This window comes from Planococcus citri, chromosome 1, assembly GCF_950023065.1.
Source record: "Planococcus citri chromosome 1, ihPlaCitr1.1, whole genome shotgun sequence".
NCBI lineage: Eukaryota > Metazoa > Arthropoda > Insecta > Hemiptera > Pseudococcidae > Planococcus > Planococcus citri.
This window is the reverse complement of record NC_088677.1, coordinates 2,894,987-2,910,608: the sequence shown is the minus strand read 5'-3', so window position 1 is coordinate 2,910,608 and position 15,622 is coordinate 2,894,987. Positions and strand designations below refer to the sequence as shown.

The following is a 15,622-nucleotide window of genomic DNA, read 5'->3' as shown; positions in this document are numbered from 1 at the left end:
ACCTAATTATACAAATGTATAGATAAATTAATGCGTAGAGTTTTTTGTAATGAAAAAAAAAATTATCAATAAATATTCAATAAATTACATCTTAACTTTATTTACATTTTTGGATGTTCATTTTTTCTGCTCTACGGGTCGTTTTAATGGTCGGATCGATGAATGGAAAATGGAATTTAGGTTGACACAGTTTTTTAGGTGGTTTTGGCGGTTACTAGGTTAGTGGTGAAGGTCGTGAGCGTAGCGGTACCGGTTGTGGGAAGGTGGATGTTATCTTCCAGCTGGGTGGTCTTTTTTACGACGATTTTTTTTATTTTTTGAAGACTACCTAAGCACTTTTAAAGCCAAAATTGTGCTTTTTAAACTGAGTCAAGAGGTAGAAAATTCGCGAATATTTCGAGTTTTTATTTAATTTAATTCAAACCATTTTCCATTAAAAAATCGGTCTGATTTTTCTAAAAAAAAAATTTAGGGGGTGATTTTTTGTAATCAATCACTTTTTGTACAATAAATAAAATTATTCAAAACTTCAGAAAATGTAAAAAACGAAAAATTATAAGTTTTGACTTTTTCCTTTCTATTTCAGATAAATTTAGCTCAGAAAAAAAAAAATAAATAGATGAATAAAAGCTTTCGAAGCTGATTTGAAATTAAAAAATAACAAAATTGAAGGAAAAATAACGTGATTGATTTTTACATTTTTTGAGAGGGTCATTTTTGCTCATATCGACATGTTTTGGGGTTTTTTTCTTTTTTTTTTTTTTATAATTTTGGTACTTTAGTTCGAATTTTTTTTTGTTTTTTAATCGTATTTGTACCTAGGTAATTTTTGGATGGTATTTCTTCCAAGATTCGAGTTTTTTTGAAAAAGTAGTTCAAATATTTGGGTATTTTTTACGCGATATAAAAAATTCAAAAAACTCTGTGCAATTTACCTTGAGTCGATAGAGCGTTGAAATATGAGCCATTAGCCCTCTTTTTTCTCCTCGTCACTAGAGATGACGATGGGCTCTTCAGTGAGCGACACGTTCGGTGTTTTTGGAGCCTGTTCAGACTCATTTGTCGTCGCGCTGGTTTGGTGCTCCATTTCCTGGGTCCAACTCTGCGCATGCTGGTCAAATAATGTTTGCCAGTTCATCCCAAAGGTGAGGGGTGGTATCACCTGTTGACCGTTAATAGCGGTAAGCGTCACTTCTGGCAGGTTAATAGCCTGAGCGGAGGTCGATGACATGTTCAGCGTGGCCGGATTTAAGTCGGTACGAGGGGTCAAAATTGGCATTTGCGGTGTCGTATTTTGCGCATCTTCGGGTGCCAATTCTGAGCTGGTCGAAGCTCCTACAGGGTGCTCATCGGATTTGCCTAGTTGGGCATTTTCAGCTGTTTTCTGTTCGATTAATTTCTTTCTTATTTCGATCCGTTTTAATTCGGCCAACTGATCCGGAGTGTAGGGTTTATCGTCAGTTTCCATTTTTTCCTGTTTGATGGTTGGTTGGACTGACATGGTCGGCTTCGATTCGGTGTCTTTTGAAATTAGGCCCTTTCGGAGCATTTCAATGCGTCGTCGATCTTTACTCGGTGGCTGAAGTACTTTCCCTTTCTTGATTTTTTCTTGCAGAGAAATTGGAAGGGGGATGAATTTTTCGGCCAATTTGTCCAAAATTTCTTCGTAACGTTTGATGTTGTGATATGGACCAAATTCATCTCTGGGCGGTGGGATTTTATCCAGTTGCTCGAAAAATTCGTCTACTCGCGTCGTCTTCGCACCTGCTAACAATCCCCAGTCTGTTTCCAGTGCCAATTTGATGTGGTCAAAAGCGATGTTATTGTGTTGGGGCGTGTGCACTAATGGTGCTAAAATCAGCTCCGTCACTTTTTTTTCTTTAAGGAGATCCGCGATCTTCGTCATTTCATCGGTGAAGTCATCGTAAGATGTATTGCAGACCACATCAAAATTACCGATCGAGATAAATAATTTTTTCGGTAATATTATCATTGAATCGAGTAATCGAAAGAGATCAGACGCTAAGAGGTCTCGCCGATAGATGGTATTATCGAGATATTGGCCATATTTTTCTTCATCAACCATGCAATGTACCATCGCATGAATATGTCCGTCCCCGATCATCATCGCTTGATTCATAAAAAGTACCATGTGAATGTTTTTAGCTTTGTCTTGTCTGCCCGCGGCGGTGAAATAAAACGGGTACGCGTTCATTGGATAATAGGGCTCGAGTTCGTTGGAAGATCTGCCAAAACGCGACAGGTATTTTTTGTGGTACCGGGGCTGTTCGGCTGATGGGTTTTTCTTTTCCTCGGGTACTTCGGGCTCATTTTCGCGCGGAGATTGCGCTCTCGGTGGCGGGCCTCGCTTCGTAGTACCTCGCGGCATCCTGAATACTCTTCGCTCGTTGATTCCTCGTCTTCCTCGGTTCGTTGAAGGTAGGGATGAACTGCGATCTCTATAATACTCTTGCGTCGGGTACAACTGATTCAGCGGTGTTGAGTACTCAATTTTTTGAGGAATCGAAATTTGCGAGCTCATCGTATCCATAGGTTCAACACCCAGGGCGTCGAATCGGATCTGACACTGGGGTTCGCCGGTGAGATCGTATTCTGGCGGTCCCACGTACGAAGTACCTAATTCCATTAAAGCTGGAATTTTCGGGTACGATCCTGATGTAATCGAAGAGGAGGGGGTCGATGGTCCAGCTTGAATGTACTGATTCAATTTTTGCTCCATTAGAAGATTGAATCGGCGCTCTAGATCGGTCAATGAGCTCGAAAGCACGGCGTTCTCATCGATTTTTTCTTTCAGTTCGGCTGCCTGTTTCTCATTTTTCGATTGTAAGTTTTTGATTAGTTCTTTTAGAACTTCCATTTCTTTTTGGAGCTGACCTATCGTTGATCTCATCTGCCTGATGTGCTCGTTGTTAGGGGGTTGGTTTACCACTTGTGTCCTTGTTGGACATTCTAACTGAACAAAGTCAAAGTTAGTCAGACTTCGATTGCACATAGGATGTCGGCAAATGATGCGAGAGGGGGTTGTAGTCGTGTTGAAAAGATAGTGGATACATCCCCAATGATACGCATGTTTACAAACCGTTACATACGGTGGATCCTCTTTCTTCACCCCATTCTCGTCCTTTGGAGCGTGCTCCCCTGGCTCGGCCAACGGTTCCGTGCACTCGTCACACAATAATATCTTCATTTCTGTCTGAAAAAATAAAATTTTCAAACATTTCTATTATTAGTTATTTATTGAAAAAATAATTATTTTTTCATCTTTTTCAAAAATGAATTCATTTTTCAACTAAAAGTTGTGTAAAACTTATAGTTTATTCGATTCAAATACCGCTTACTGGGTCTTGATTATTCCTTTTAGGAGTATTTGAAACTTTTAAAACGATTCAAAATCGGACAAAATTAGTGGTTTTTGGATTATTAGGGCAGTAGGGGGTTATTTTTTATATTTTGTTTTGAAAATGTAGCCAAAGATAAAATATTTTACAATTTTTTAAATTATTTTATTATTTTGGTTTTTATCAGGTCGTGATTTATTTCGATAATTTTTTTTTTTAATTTTTTGTTAATTTTAATTTTTACGAAACCAAAGATTTTTTATTTTTTATCGAAATACTCAGTTTTAATTTTTAATTGTTTTTTGATTATTATTTAGTTACCAAAAATATTTTGCTTTTTTCTGAAAATATAATTTTCAGCTTTTTATTATTTTTTCTAGTCATTTAATTGCCAAAGCTTTTTTATTTTTTAGTTTTTCAACGTTTTTGTTGATTCATTTTTATCTTAAGTATTTTTTTTTTTTGTTATATTTTTCTATTTTTCTTTTAAGGTAAAAAAAAAAAATCATTTTCTCGAAATGTGTAGAATTAGGTAGGCGAAAAATTAGGAATTTTTATACTATTTTTTAGAAAGATTTTTATAAATTTTTATTCTATACTGAATTCAATTTCGAGTTTTGGTGGTTTGTGAAAAAATGCTAGAATTGCGTGGTTTTGGTTTTTAGTACCTGAGTACTTCGTTGGGGTTCACATTATTTCGAAGAAAATGTAATTTCTTGGTTTTGATCTCAGTTTAATTGAGATAAAATTTTCCAAATTTTTGAAATAACCTGAACCTTAAGTCATCAGTAATATTGAACTATTTTAAAAAAAAAATTCAAAATGTGTGATGGTTTAATTTTTGTGGGTTTTATGGGACAAATTTGTTGATTACTAAAAAAAAATTCAATTTTTTCCGCTTAGCCTGAATCTAATCATTTTTCAGTTGATTATCAGTTTTCCAATTTTTATGAATGATTTGATGGGTATTCAAAATTTTGACACTTGGTTTCAGATCTGCGCTAAAGTTTTCAATTTTATCATTTTTAATTTACGAAGAAAGTTCCAAAAAGATTTTTACTTTGAGTATTTTATAGTGTTTTTTGGGTTGTAAACTCTAGTAGAATTTTTCAAACTTTTAGTTTGTTTTGTGAATTAAAAATTCTAGACATTAGCCCAAACTTGAGTGATGGATTTTTAAATTAATACCTTAGTCGGGGTACGATTTGAAAATTTATAAACGTTTGAGGCAAAATGTGTGATTTTTGAGTAAATCAACTTTTTCTAAAGGAAAATTTTAACCTGATCAAGATTTGATTCGATTTTTCAGATTTTTCACTCTAATAATTTTAATTGTCAGTGAAATGGGGGTGAATTCGGAACAACACAAAATTTGCATTTTTATGGCTATTTCTGATAACACTGTTTTCGAATCATCAATCAATTTTCTACAGTTTTTATAAAAAAATCAACTTTTGATAATGGGGTTCGAAGAAAAAATAAATAAGCCAATTTGGTACCAATAATCGGAATTTTTTAGTATTCAAATTTGAGTGGTAAATTCCAAAAAATAGGGTTTTCGATTATTTTAATACGATACCAAAAGTTTGCCACGAACTTAGTGTTCGAATTTCTAGTTTTTTCTGAAAAAAGATCAACTTTCTTGGTTTTTGAGCGTTTCAAGATTATTAGCTAGAATCCACAACTTTGTTCACAAATATCTGCTTGTGATTTACTCCAAAATGCACTAGTTGGAATTCATCGTAATAGTTATGAAAAGATTTCGGTATTCAAAATTGGTAGACTTTTGAAACTGAGAATTTCGATGGAAATGGTGCGAATTTATTGTTCGGATTTTGGAACACTTGAACGATTTGTAGGTAATTCTTTCTTTTCGCGAATCTTTACAAAACGTTGAATTTCATTTTCATTTAGAGAAATTTGTGTACTTTTAATGGGAGAATTTTGTGTGTTTTTCATGCACTTTTCCGAAACAGTTTTGGGTATGAATTTTAAATTTAGTACCATTTCTGGTGTTTTGTCCCCAAAATTCGTGGTGTTTTTAACACTTTTCATTCTTAATGTTCGAGATTTTCTAAACGTGTTTGAAATTATTATCCAATTTTGATCCTTGCAACTAGTGGCAATTTTTTGATCGAACCGGTAAAATTAGTGAACTAAATGCACTTGTACTTACTTCGGTCTTGTTGTAATCCTCAAGTAATCCGAACATCCACTCTTTTGAATAATCTATTTTATTCAGAACTAAATTTAAGCGATGCAAATATAATTTATATTTGTTTTGGTCACTTTCTTCAGAATTAGAATGTAATTTTTCGAACATGAAAACTTCACTTTTGAATAATGATAACAAAATTTTGATAGTGTTTATCACTCGCGTTTTAGCTGTATTCACTCTGTTACCGAACCGGTTACGTTCAATTCACACCGTGGGTGGTGTACGAATAAATTTTATTTTAATTACCGCGTTGTGAATTTTTAATTGATTTTCGCGATTAATTAATCATTAAAAAAAAATTTATCGATGCAAACTGAATTGAATTCTTTTGGGAGCGATAATATTTGATTTTTTGAAATCACTAACACTGCACAATACTTTCTATTGAAAAAATTTTTTAGAAGTTATCACCTTCGAACCAAAATGCCAACTGAATTTAGTTTCGATTTTCAAGTTTTTATCCCGAATATGTTTTTTACTCCCTGAGTTCCCTTCCCAAAGAGCTAGTTTTTATAAGGTCCAGACTCTCGTATTGGAAAGTCTGGTACCTATCGATTTTCAAAGTGTGAATATTCGAGGTGTCGAAGGATTTATTCTTTGACAGTGTTTTACTTCGACAGATTTATACCTTACTAAAGTATGGACCAAAATTCGTTGTCCATATGGTCGTTGTCTGAATTCATTTAGCCTATAGGCTTTATTTTGTACGCTGAGTGTTTGTGTGTGAACTTGTGAATAACCTTTTAAGTTAAAAATAAAGTTAGGCGACACATTTTACATTTTTAACGTATTTTTTAATGCTATCTTAGGAAATGCAATTGTACATGTTATCGTGCGATATCACCGAAAACAAATGGTGAATATGAATACAAATGCAAAATATACATTATTATCGAATACATACAAAAAATCGTTTATTCCTTCTTTTCCTCTTTTGGCCTACCCTCGAATATCTTTAATGCGCGACATATTATGTCATAGCCTAAGTATATGCCAAATAAAGTTTTCACCGAGCGCGTTGGAAGTTTCGCAGATACTACAGATGGTTTTTCTTTCGATGGCGGATACCGGAAAAGTATCTTCCACAAATCCGGCTTCTTATTTTCCTCCGACATCTATGGGAACAAAAAACAAAGAAGGGGTGGGGGGGGAATAAAGATTATTAGGTCAGTCAGTTCATTATGACTTGTAATTTTATTGACTTAAAGCTTTGTGGTCCCATTTTATTCATTTTACGAATATTTATGTTTTTGAGTTAAGAAATAGGTAGGTATGTATACCTATTTCTTTGATTTTGAAAAAAAATTCATTTTAATTTTTCGAATTTGATTAGAATTTGATAATGTTTCATTTTAAATTCTGTTTTAGAGTAGTTTTTGATTCTAAAAATGCCAAAATTCAAATTACTATGATGAGTAGGTACCTACTTATTGGTTTTTTCCACATTTTTATCCAATAATAATCATTTTGTTTCCAAAATTCATGTAGTTGAATAATATTCCACGAACTTATCGATGAAAAAGGTACAGAGGAGTTTTTGGTGATGTGAATAGGTATACCTACCTAATCGAATTTTTGTCCGAATTTGAATTTTTTGGTAAAAATTTATCATAATTGCGATGTTTTTTAAGGTAATGATCTTGAGACAAGATATTTCAGACTTCATTTTGATAGGTACCTATTTGGTGAAAATGATTTTTATTTTGGATTTTTAAAATATTTCATCGTGTGAATAGATTTCCATTATTTATAACGAAATTCTAAGTTTTTATTTCATCCGAAAATATGCAAGATTTGGGTAAATTAGCCAAATGCATGTTTTAGGTAGGTACCTACTTGTTTGTAAATTTTTGCATTTATCGATTCAAAATTTTACCTACTAGGTATTTTTTATGTATTCGAGTCAAATGGGGATAATTTCTTTGCAAGATTTTGACAAAATTTGTTTGGTAGGTACCTATTTGGATTTTAGGTTTAATTAAATAATCAAAATAGGATTATTTTTGGGTAATTTAATACTAACTTTTATCGGGGCAGAGTTATTTTACTTTTTCAACGAAAATTTACTGCTTTAGGGGATAATTTTGGTTTGGTAGGTATCTACCTATTTTTCAGGTTCCACAGATTTTTTGGTTATTTTTTCCAAAATTATTATTTTCGCTATTGGCTGATGGCCTTTTTAGGTAGTTTTTTCTAAATTGAATCAGTTTCAAAGAATGAAAGTTGAAATTTGAGTCTGATTTGAATTTTTATAAAAAATTTTTCAGGGACCACATTACTTTTGTGTCGTAAATACTAAAGTTTACGACTTTTCTGAATCAGTTTGTTTTGAATGATCGAATCTACTAGATTTTGTGTCATTTTATCGAAATCGTTTCATAATTTTGTACTCTAGCAGAGTACTTGGGAAATGTTTTGATATGGTTGGGGGTAAACCAACCATGATTTCCCATTTTTGGGGTGTTTCTCAATTCCGTTTTTGAAACATTTTTTGAGGGTTCTGAATGGGTGTAAATTTTTCTGCTCGTATTAATGAACAGAAAAATTACCTCATGCCGAGAATGGTAAATCTCAATTTTGGTTTAGTAGGATGATCGAATACTTCCGGCTGGCTTGTGATTCTTTCATCCTACTACCCTATCTATACTACCACATACACGTATAGGTACATATAATGCAAAATAAATAGTACATAACAGGTATAGGTATGTATGAGTGATAATAATACTTACAGTAATTATCAATCGAACGATTTTTCGGTAACGTAGAAATAATAGAATCTTCCTGGCACCAATCACTTCAAATTACACTTTAGCTGGTTAGGAATTGCACTTTTTACGCTTCCAAAATACTTTATTTCGCTTGTTAAACGCACAGAATACCTTTTCTAACTATATTCATCAATCGTTTGTCAAGAAATCACTCAATATTGCGTCAGTCGGGGGTATTATGATTTTATTTTATTGTGATTAGGTTTCAACCCATCCGGTTTTGGCTAAACTTTTTCCTTATCTCCGATATCTGCTTTTAGAACTTGCAAAATTCGAGGAAATTATCGGCCTCGGCGACGTTGCAGATAACATTGTCGTCCGATGGCTAGTAGATAAATTGATAATTTTAAATCTACTTTTATTTCTTCCTCTTATTTTGTTCTTAGGCAGGTGTCTTTTTGCAATGCCAATATAATTGACTATTGGTATTATTTTCAGGGGAGATTTTCAAAACATTTCTTTTCCCATGAAAATTCAATTTTTTGGTTTGCTTGAAAGCAAAAAGTGATTTTTGACCCTTTTAAAGTGCATTTTTGGTATGAGGGAGGGAAGGAAATTTGAAGAGGATTTAATTCTTCTATTTCATGATCGATCGTTTTTAACTTTTGATCCATATCCGCCCATTTTAGCCCTTTTTTAGAAATTTTCATTTTTGAAAAAATTCCAAATTTTCAAATTTCAATTTTTTGAATGCTTTTTTATTTTTGTGACTGTTCGTAATATTTGTGATCGTAAGTGGTTTTTACCTTTGATCAATTTTTGAACATTTTCATTTTCAAAAAAAAATTTTTTGAAAAATGAGTTTTTGTAAAATTTTTGACTTTCTATGGGTAGAGGGGTATGTGGGGATTGGATATTTTCCATTTTTCCCTAGGTTTCGTAATTTTGACCTATACCTATTTTTGTCAAATTTTCCAAATTCTTCAAATTTTTGAAATTTTCAATTTTTCACCAATTGCTGTAATTTCATCAATTTTTGATCTGGAGGGTTTGAGGTACGAAATTTTTTCCATCCCTATTCGTATTTACTGTGATTTTTTTACATGCAATAAATACTTGTAGATTTTTTCAACTCTTTTCAGGTTATGAGTTTTTGGTTTTTTCGTCGAAGTGTCGAGAGGGTGGCCTTTTTACCAGAAAAAGCCACTCTCTGGACCCTTTGAGAAAAAATTTCCAAAAGTGAGAAAAAAGTGGTTTTTTGAATGAGTTTTTCAGCATTTTGGATGCAGTTTTCTTCATTCCTTATACAGAGGTTTTTATTTTTAGTTTCCTCCTGTTGTTTGGGTTGTTTGGAAAAATTTTGAATTTTTCGAGCCATTCCAATGTATCCCATAGTTCTCCTTTTCAAAAAGGAATTATGAATTTGCAGAGAGCAAATTTCCATTAACCCAGTATGAATTTTCAATTCAATTTTTTAATGATTTTTTCATTATCTCTGATTAGCAATTTTTTCAAAATTTGAACAGTTTTTTCAAAAATTGACAATTTTAATTTTTGTGGAGCAAACGTAATATGGGGTGCTTTGACTTTTCAAAATCTCATTTCGAAACTTTCATTTTTGAAGTTTCTCTTTTTTCTGAAGTTGTCAGAGGGACAAACGTAGGCTAATTTTTTAAGGCAACTATTGGGGCGAATTGAGGGCAGATGTGGTGTCCCCCATTCAGAGAGGTTTCTCTTTATTTCCGAAAAGAAGAAAAATGGGCAAAGATGATGAATTTTTTAGCAAATTCTTCTTTGCTTTCTGATTTTTGTTTTGACAACTTAGAGCAAATGTTTAGGTGAGCTCTTTTTGTCTCCGAGGTCTGAGTTTTCATTAGGTAGACAACTCTGAATGCTTGTGCCAAATTTTTTGGCAAATTCTTCAGTTTTTCGTCTGAAGAGTGAGGCAAATGTCTTGTTTTTATAATTTAGGACCAATTTGAAAAATTGAAAAAATATTTTGGGACACTAATTTCGATCACCTTTTTCTGAAAGTTTTCCCATTTTTTGAATTCTCTCAAAAAAATATTATTTTCTTTTAGAATGTATTTTTGGGTATTTTTACGTCAATAATCAGCATTCTGTTGGGTTTTTCAAATTTTGTTTCGAGAAGCTGAATAAAATGTTTTTATCCAAATTTGAATTTTTTTAACTCTTCGAAATTTGAAAATCCATTTTCAAAATTTTCAATTTTTATTTCCTTTTTAATGGATTTGAAATTTTTTAGTTTTTAGCCTCAGTATTCTTAAGAAGTTACTCTGAAATTTTTTCTTTCTGAAAAATGATTTCAAAGTTGATCAGAAAGGTTTTGTCAAAATATTCTTCCCCAAAAAAAAATTTTTATCTTTATTTTTGAGAACAAGTTTTGATTTTCTCTTTTTGCCTTTTTGGTCAAAAAAGTGAAAACTTTAGAGTTTTTTGAGATATTCCTATTGGTGAATTTTGTCCAAAATTCTATAGGGAGTAAAAAACAAAAACACAACAAAAGGGTAATTTTATCATTTTTTGTTGTAATTTGCGAAGAATCGGAAATGGGCCATTTTTATATGGTTTTTATATTTCCTGGAAATAGTCGAAATCCTAATTGAATTTTGATTTTTCATTCGCCCCCCCTTTTTTTATTTTCTGCTCCTCATTTCCTTCACTAATTTTTGTAAATTTTATTTCTAAAGTTCCAAAATAGTACCGGAGAAAAGGTTTCAGAATTTTAATAATTTTTATAGAGCGAATGGGTTTTTATTGTTTTTAACAAATTAGAATTTTTCCTTTTCATACCTGTCTCTTCTTTCCCCTTTTTCATTTTTTCTTCATTCCTGCCTTTTTTCGAAAAGAGAGTGAGAATTGTGCTGAAAAAGTTGAAATAAGTAGACAAGTGCATATTTTTATTCATCATAAGTTTTTTTATTTAAAAATGCATGAAATACGCTAAATAAAATTACAATAAATATCGCCGAAGCAAAAATTGGTATCAACCTTTTAGTTGGTTGAAAGCTTATTCTAGCATCCTCCTGAGTTGTCTCTGTCTCAAAGAAAATGATTGTGCTTTGATCATTTTCTATGACAGTGACCACTGAGCTTTCAGAGCTCCTATCAGGTGAATTTTCTTCAGTCGCGTTTCTGACCAATTCTATGGTTTCACTTATTCTTTCATAAAATTCAGAGTCATTTGAACTTTCTGAATCTTCGTCGTCCGTTGTCCTGAATGGATTTACCACGACTTCTATGGCATTTTGGTCAGTATCCTGATTTTCCAAAACTGTCATAGAATTTAGGCTCTGATATTCTTCGTTGTAGGCTTCCATAACTGCCTCAAAGAATAATGAGTAAGGGTCTTCATCGCTATCCGAACCATAGTCCAGTTTTTTCAACTCCAATCTTGGTCTTTTAATGGCTTTGGGGTCCTCCCCTAGGCGCATTTTTCTTTCCAATATGCGTTTTGAACGCTTTGGGGTTGAAGTGACTTTGTCATTATTAGACTTTTTAAAATCAGATTTCGTGATAGCTTGATTGATTACTGATTTTTCTGAGGTTGAGTCGCTCAATTCCTCATCAGTTTCAAGACTTGGTAATTCTCCAAAGAGATTTTCATTTTCATCTTTTGGTTCCGAATCAGCCAAGTTTACAGTGATATTGGGCTCACTAGTGGGTTCACCAGTGGGCTCACGGGGAGTACACTTTTTGGGTCTTCCTCTAGGTCTTTTTATGAGTGAGGAATCCTCAAGTAGTGCCCCTGTACTTAAGTCTTTAGAATTTTCAAAATTTTGGACTTTCTTTGGGTCTGTTGGGCCCAATTTTTCCAAAATTTTGTCATCCTGAGTGGGTTCTAGTTGAATAATTTCTTCTAGAATTTTATTGGTATCAATAGTACCTTTTTTATTTTCAATTATTTCAGGAATTTTTTCGACTTTACCAAAGTCTATTTTCCTGGGTCTCCCCCTCCCTCTTTTTAGGGTTGGGGTTTCTTGGACTGCCCCAGCAATTTCTGGCTGTTCAGGGAGATCCAATTTTGGAGCTTTTTCAGTGTTTTCAGGAGTTGAAGTTTTCAGATTACCTTCAGCTTTCTTAGCCTCCCTTTCCGCTGCACGTTGTGCACGCGCATTGGCACTGAGCTCCTTCAAAACATTATTTGAAGCGTTTTTAAGATCGCTTTTTGAAATTGGCTCGAAATTTGGGGTTGAAAACTCATCAAATTCTTCATCAATTTCGTTTTGAAGTTCCTTCTCATATTCAGTCAAAAAATCTTTAATTTTCTGTTCTAAAGTTCGAGAGTCTAATTTTGATTTTAGACAGGTGTCGTTTTTCAGTTTTTCCAAATTTTCTTTGGAAATGAATGGGGTGAGTTGGCGTATGTTGGCCACCCTATTAATTGTACTTCCATCCTTAGGCTGTAATAAGTAACAATTGTGCCCATTTCTCTGAATTATTACGAAAGGACCTGTCCTTTTTTCCTACAATTTTGAAGCAGTTTTTCGTTCCGCATTCGATTGTTTATGATTTGTCATAAGGACCCAATCTCCTGGTTTTAATAGGATGGGGTCTAAGTGCGATTTATTGAAAGCATATTCTTCTTCAATTCTTTTTAATCGCCTTTTCTCTCTTATGAAATTTTCAATTACTTGTCTTTCAGACATTTCACTTATACATTGCTGTTTTTGCTCGACTGTGTAGACAGCCTTTTTCGCAAGGTTATCAGCAATTATATTCGTGTATTCATGTTTTCTGGCGTAAACATGAATAAATTCTACGCTTTCAAATTCCATTTTTAATTCTAGAATTTTCTTAAATAGCATTTCATGGTGAACTGGTTTATTTTTAGCATTTTTCCAGTTGTTCGTTTGCCATGTTGATATGCTATAATTTAGAGCTTTCACAGCATAATTGCTGTCACTCAGAAGTTTTACTTTTTTGATATTATTCTCTTTTAGCACTCTAAGTGCCACATGGATCGCCATTAATTCTGCCAAGTTGTTAGAAGTGGCATAATGCTTATTGACAATTCTTTCAGAAATGTTCATTTTGGAGTCTGGAGCGAAACAGATTCCAATTCCAGCTATGGCATTTATATCGCCATTTTTGGAGCAAGCCCCGTCAGCTGTCACCCTGACGTAGCCATCGGTGTCATAAATTAAGTCCTTTTCTGGATCTAATTTATTTTCCATGCATTTTAAAAATGTCGTCGAGGGAATTTCTTTCTCAGACATCTTTTTCCTAATTTTTGTCAATTCAAATTTAAAATCAAATTTCATTGATTGTTGAGGTAGGGTTTCACAAATTTTATCTTTAATTCCCCATGCCTCATTAGGTTTAAAACCGAAGGAGGTTGGAGTGTTGTTCAACTCCAACTCAACCTCAGTAATGAGTAGGTGCCATCCCAGATGAGTTTTATAGGGATCGTGATTTTTATTTAATTTGACCCTAATTTTATCTCCAATTGACCTCATCGTCCTTTCCACAGACGATGATTGTGGGTTATACACATTTGTGTGCGCCACTTTTATGCCATGGTTTTCTAATAGATTATACCATGAGTCTGAGATAAATTGTGACCCATTATCTGTTATGATCTTTTTGATCTCAATATTTTTATTACTTATGTACTCTATGATTGTAGCCATTTGTTGACACACTTCTTTCTTTTTAATTTGAAATAGGGTGCGCAACCAGGTTTTATTTGAAAAAATATCTTTCACAACCAAGAGGTATTTTGGTTGATTTTTTAAAGCAGGTAGGGGTCCATAAATGTCCGCTGAGAGTACATCGCCAATAGCGTATGCCTCAATTTGAGCATATTCTATTGTTTTGCTATTCGTATAGCTTTTATTAACTTTGCATACGATACATGTATTGCAAATTTCCTTTATATATGCCAACGAGCATTGATGGTAGTAAATTCTGCGAAAAATCATGTCCAATTTCGCAGCCCCTACATGACCATAGGAATCGTGTAAATAATCTATGGTATCATAAAAAAGTTCGTCTGGGAGACATGGAACTTTCAGTCCATTTTCCAAAATTCTGTATAGAACTTTTTCATTGTTCTTAGAATTTTGAATTTCAAATTTCATCATTTTCAGTTTCTGAATGTCACGCTGTTTCTTATTATTTAAAGGAACTTTTTCTTCTAAAATTCTCATAATTTTTTGACACGTAACATCAAAACTTTGAATTTTACCAATTTGTTCTAATTTTCTATGCAATTCTGAAATATGTTCTTGCATAAAATTTACTGAAATGGGTTCTAGATCAGAACCAAAATTTTCAATATCAGTTTCTGAATTTCCCAAGTCAGTGTCCGAACTTTCGATATCAGCTTCATAACAGTCAAGCTCTAAGGCTTTAATTTCCAGCTCAGGCGCTTTAATTTTGTAAAGTGACTTATTTGAGTGGATCATGTCGTATACTAAGTCGAAACTGTTGAGCACTGTAATCCAGTGAGCTGCTTTTCTGTGAGTTTGCGAAATTTCTCTAAATCTATTGACTATTGGCAATAAGTTAGACCTCACATGAACAGTTCTTCCATGTAGCCACATTTGCAATTTTAAAATGCTTTTTACGAGACACATTATTTCTTTATCAAATAATGTAAATTCTTTCTGATGCTCTTTGAAAGCATTTGAGACGAACATGATGATTTGTTTTTCCTCATCACGTCTGAAAAATAATACTCCATTCATCGCATCGTGCGATATTTGGGTATCTAGGTATAAGTCTCCTTCTCGGGGGGGTTGCTGCAATTTGAAGTCCTTATTGTATAATTCCTTGAGCTTTTCAAAAGCTTTTTGCTGCTCTTCTCCCCACTCTACGTTTTGAGATTCACCTTTTGTGAGCTCATAAATGGGCTTCACAATTTGGGAATATTCGGGAATAAAATTCCTATATAATCCCGTCAGTCCAACTAGGGCTAAAATGTCATTTTTCTTTTTCAAAGAAAATTTACCCCTTTTGGTATTTTTCTTTTCAAACTCTTCCAATTTTTTCAGTTTTTCACTTTGTTTCTCAATGCCTTTGTCACTGAGCACAGAGCCGAGATGATCAGCTCGATTCCTGAAAAATTGAGTTTTCGTTGGGTTGAGCTTTAAGCCACTCTCACGAATGAGTTCAAAAACTTCAATTAAGTTGTCCAAGCACTCTTCAAAAGTTTCTCCTGAAATTTTTAAATCATCTACGTACTTGGTACGGCCCTTTTTGTTTGCAATGATTGCATTGATCATAAGTATAAAAAGTCCACTTGATACTTTTGTACCATAAGGTAGTCTTGTGAACTCATAAACTTGCCCTTCTAATTGAAAAGCAGT

General features: G+C 33.3%; 1 protein-coding gene across 4 annotated transcripts in view; it reads left to right on the top strand.

The window, feature by feature from the left end:
• Nucleotides 1-15,622, top strand: part of LOC135844806 (trehalase-like) — a 94,983-nt gene that overhangs the window by 31,980 nt on the left and 47,381 nt on the right. The window lies entirely within an intron of this gene.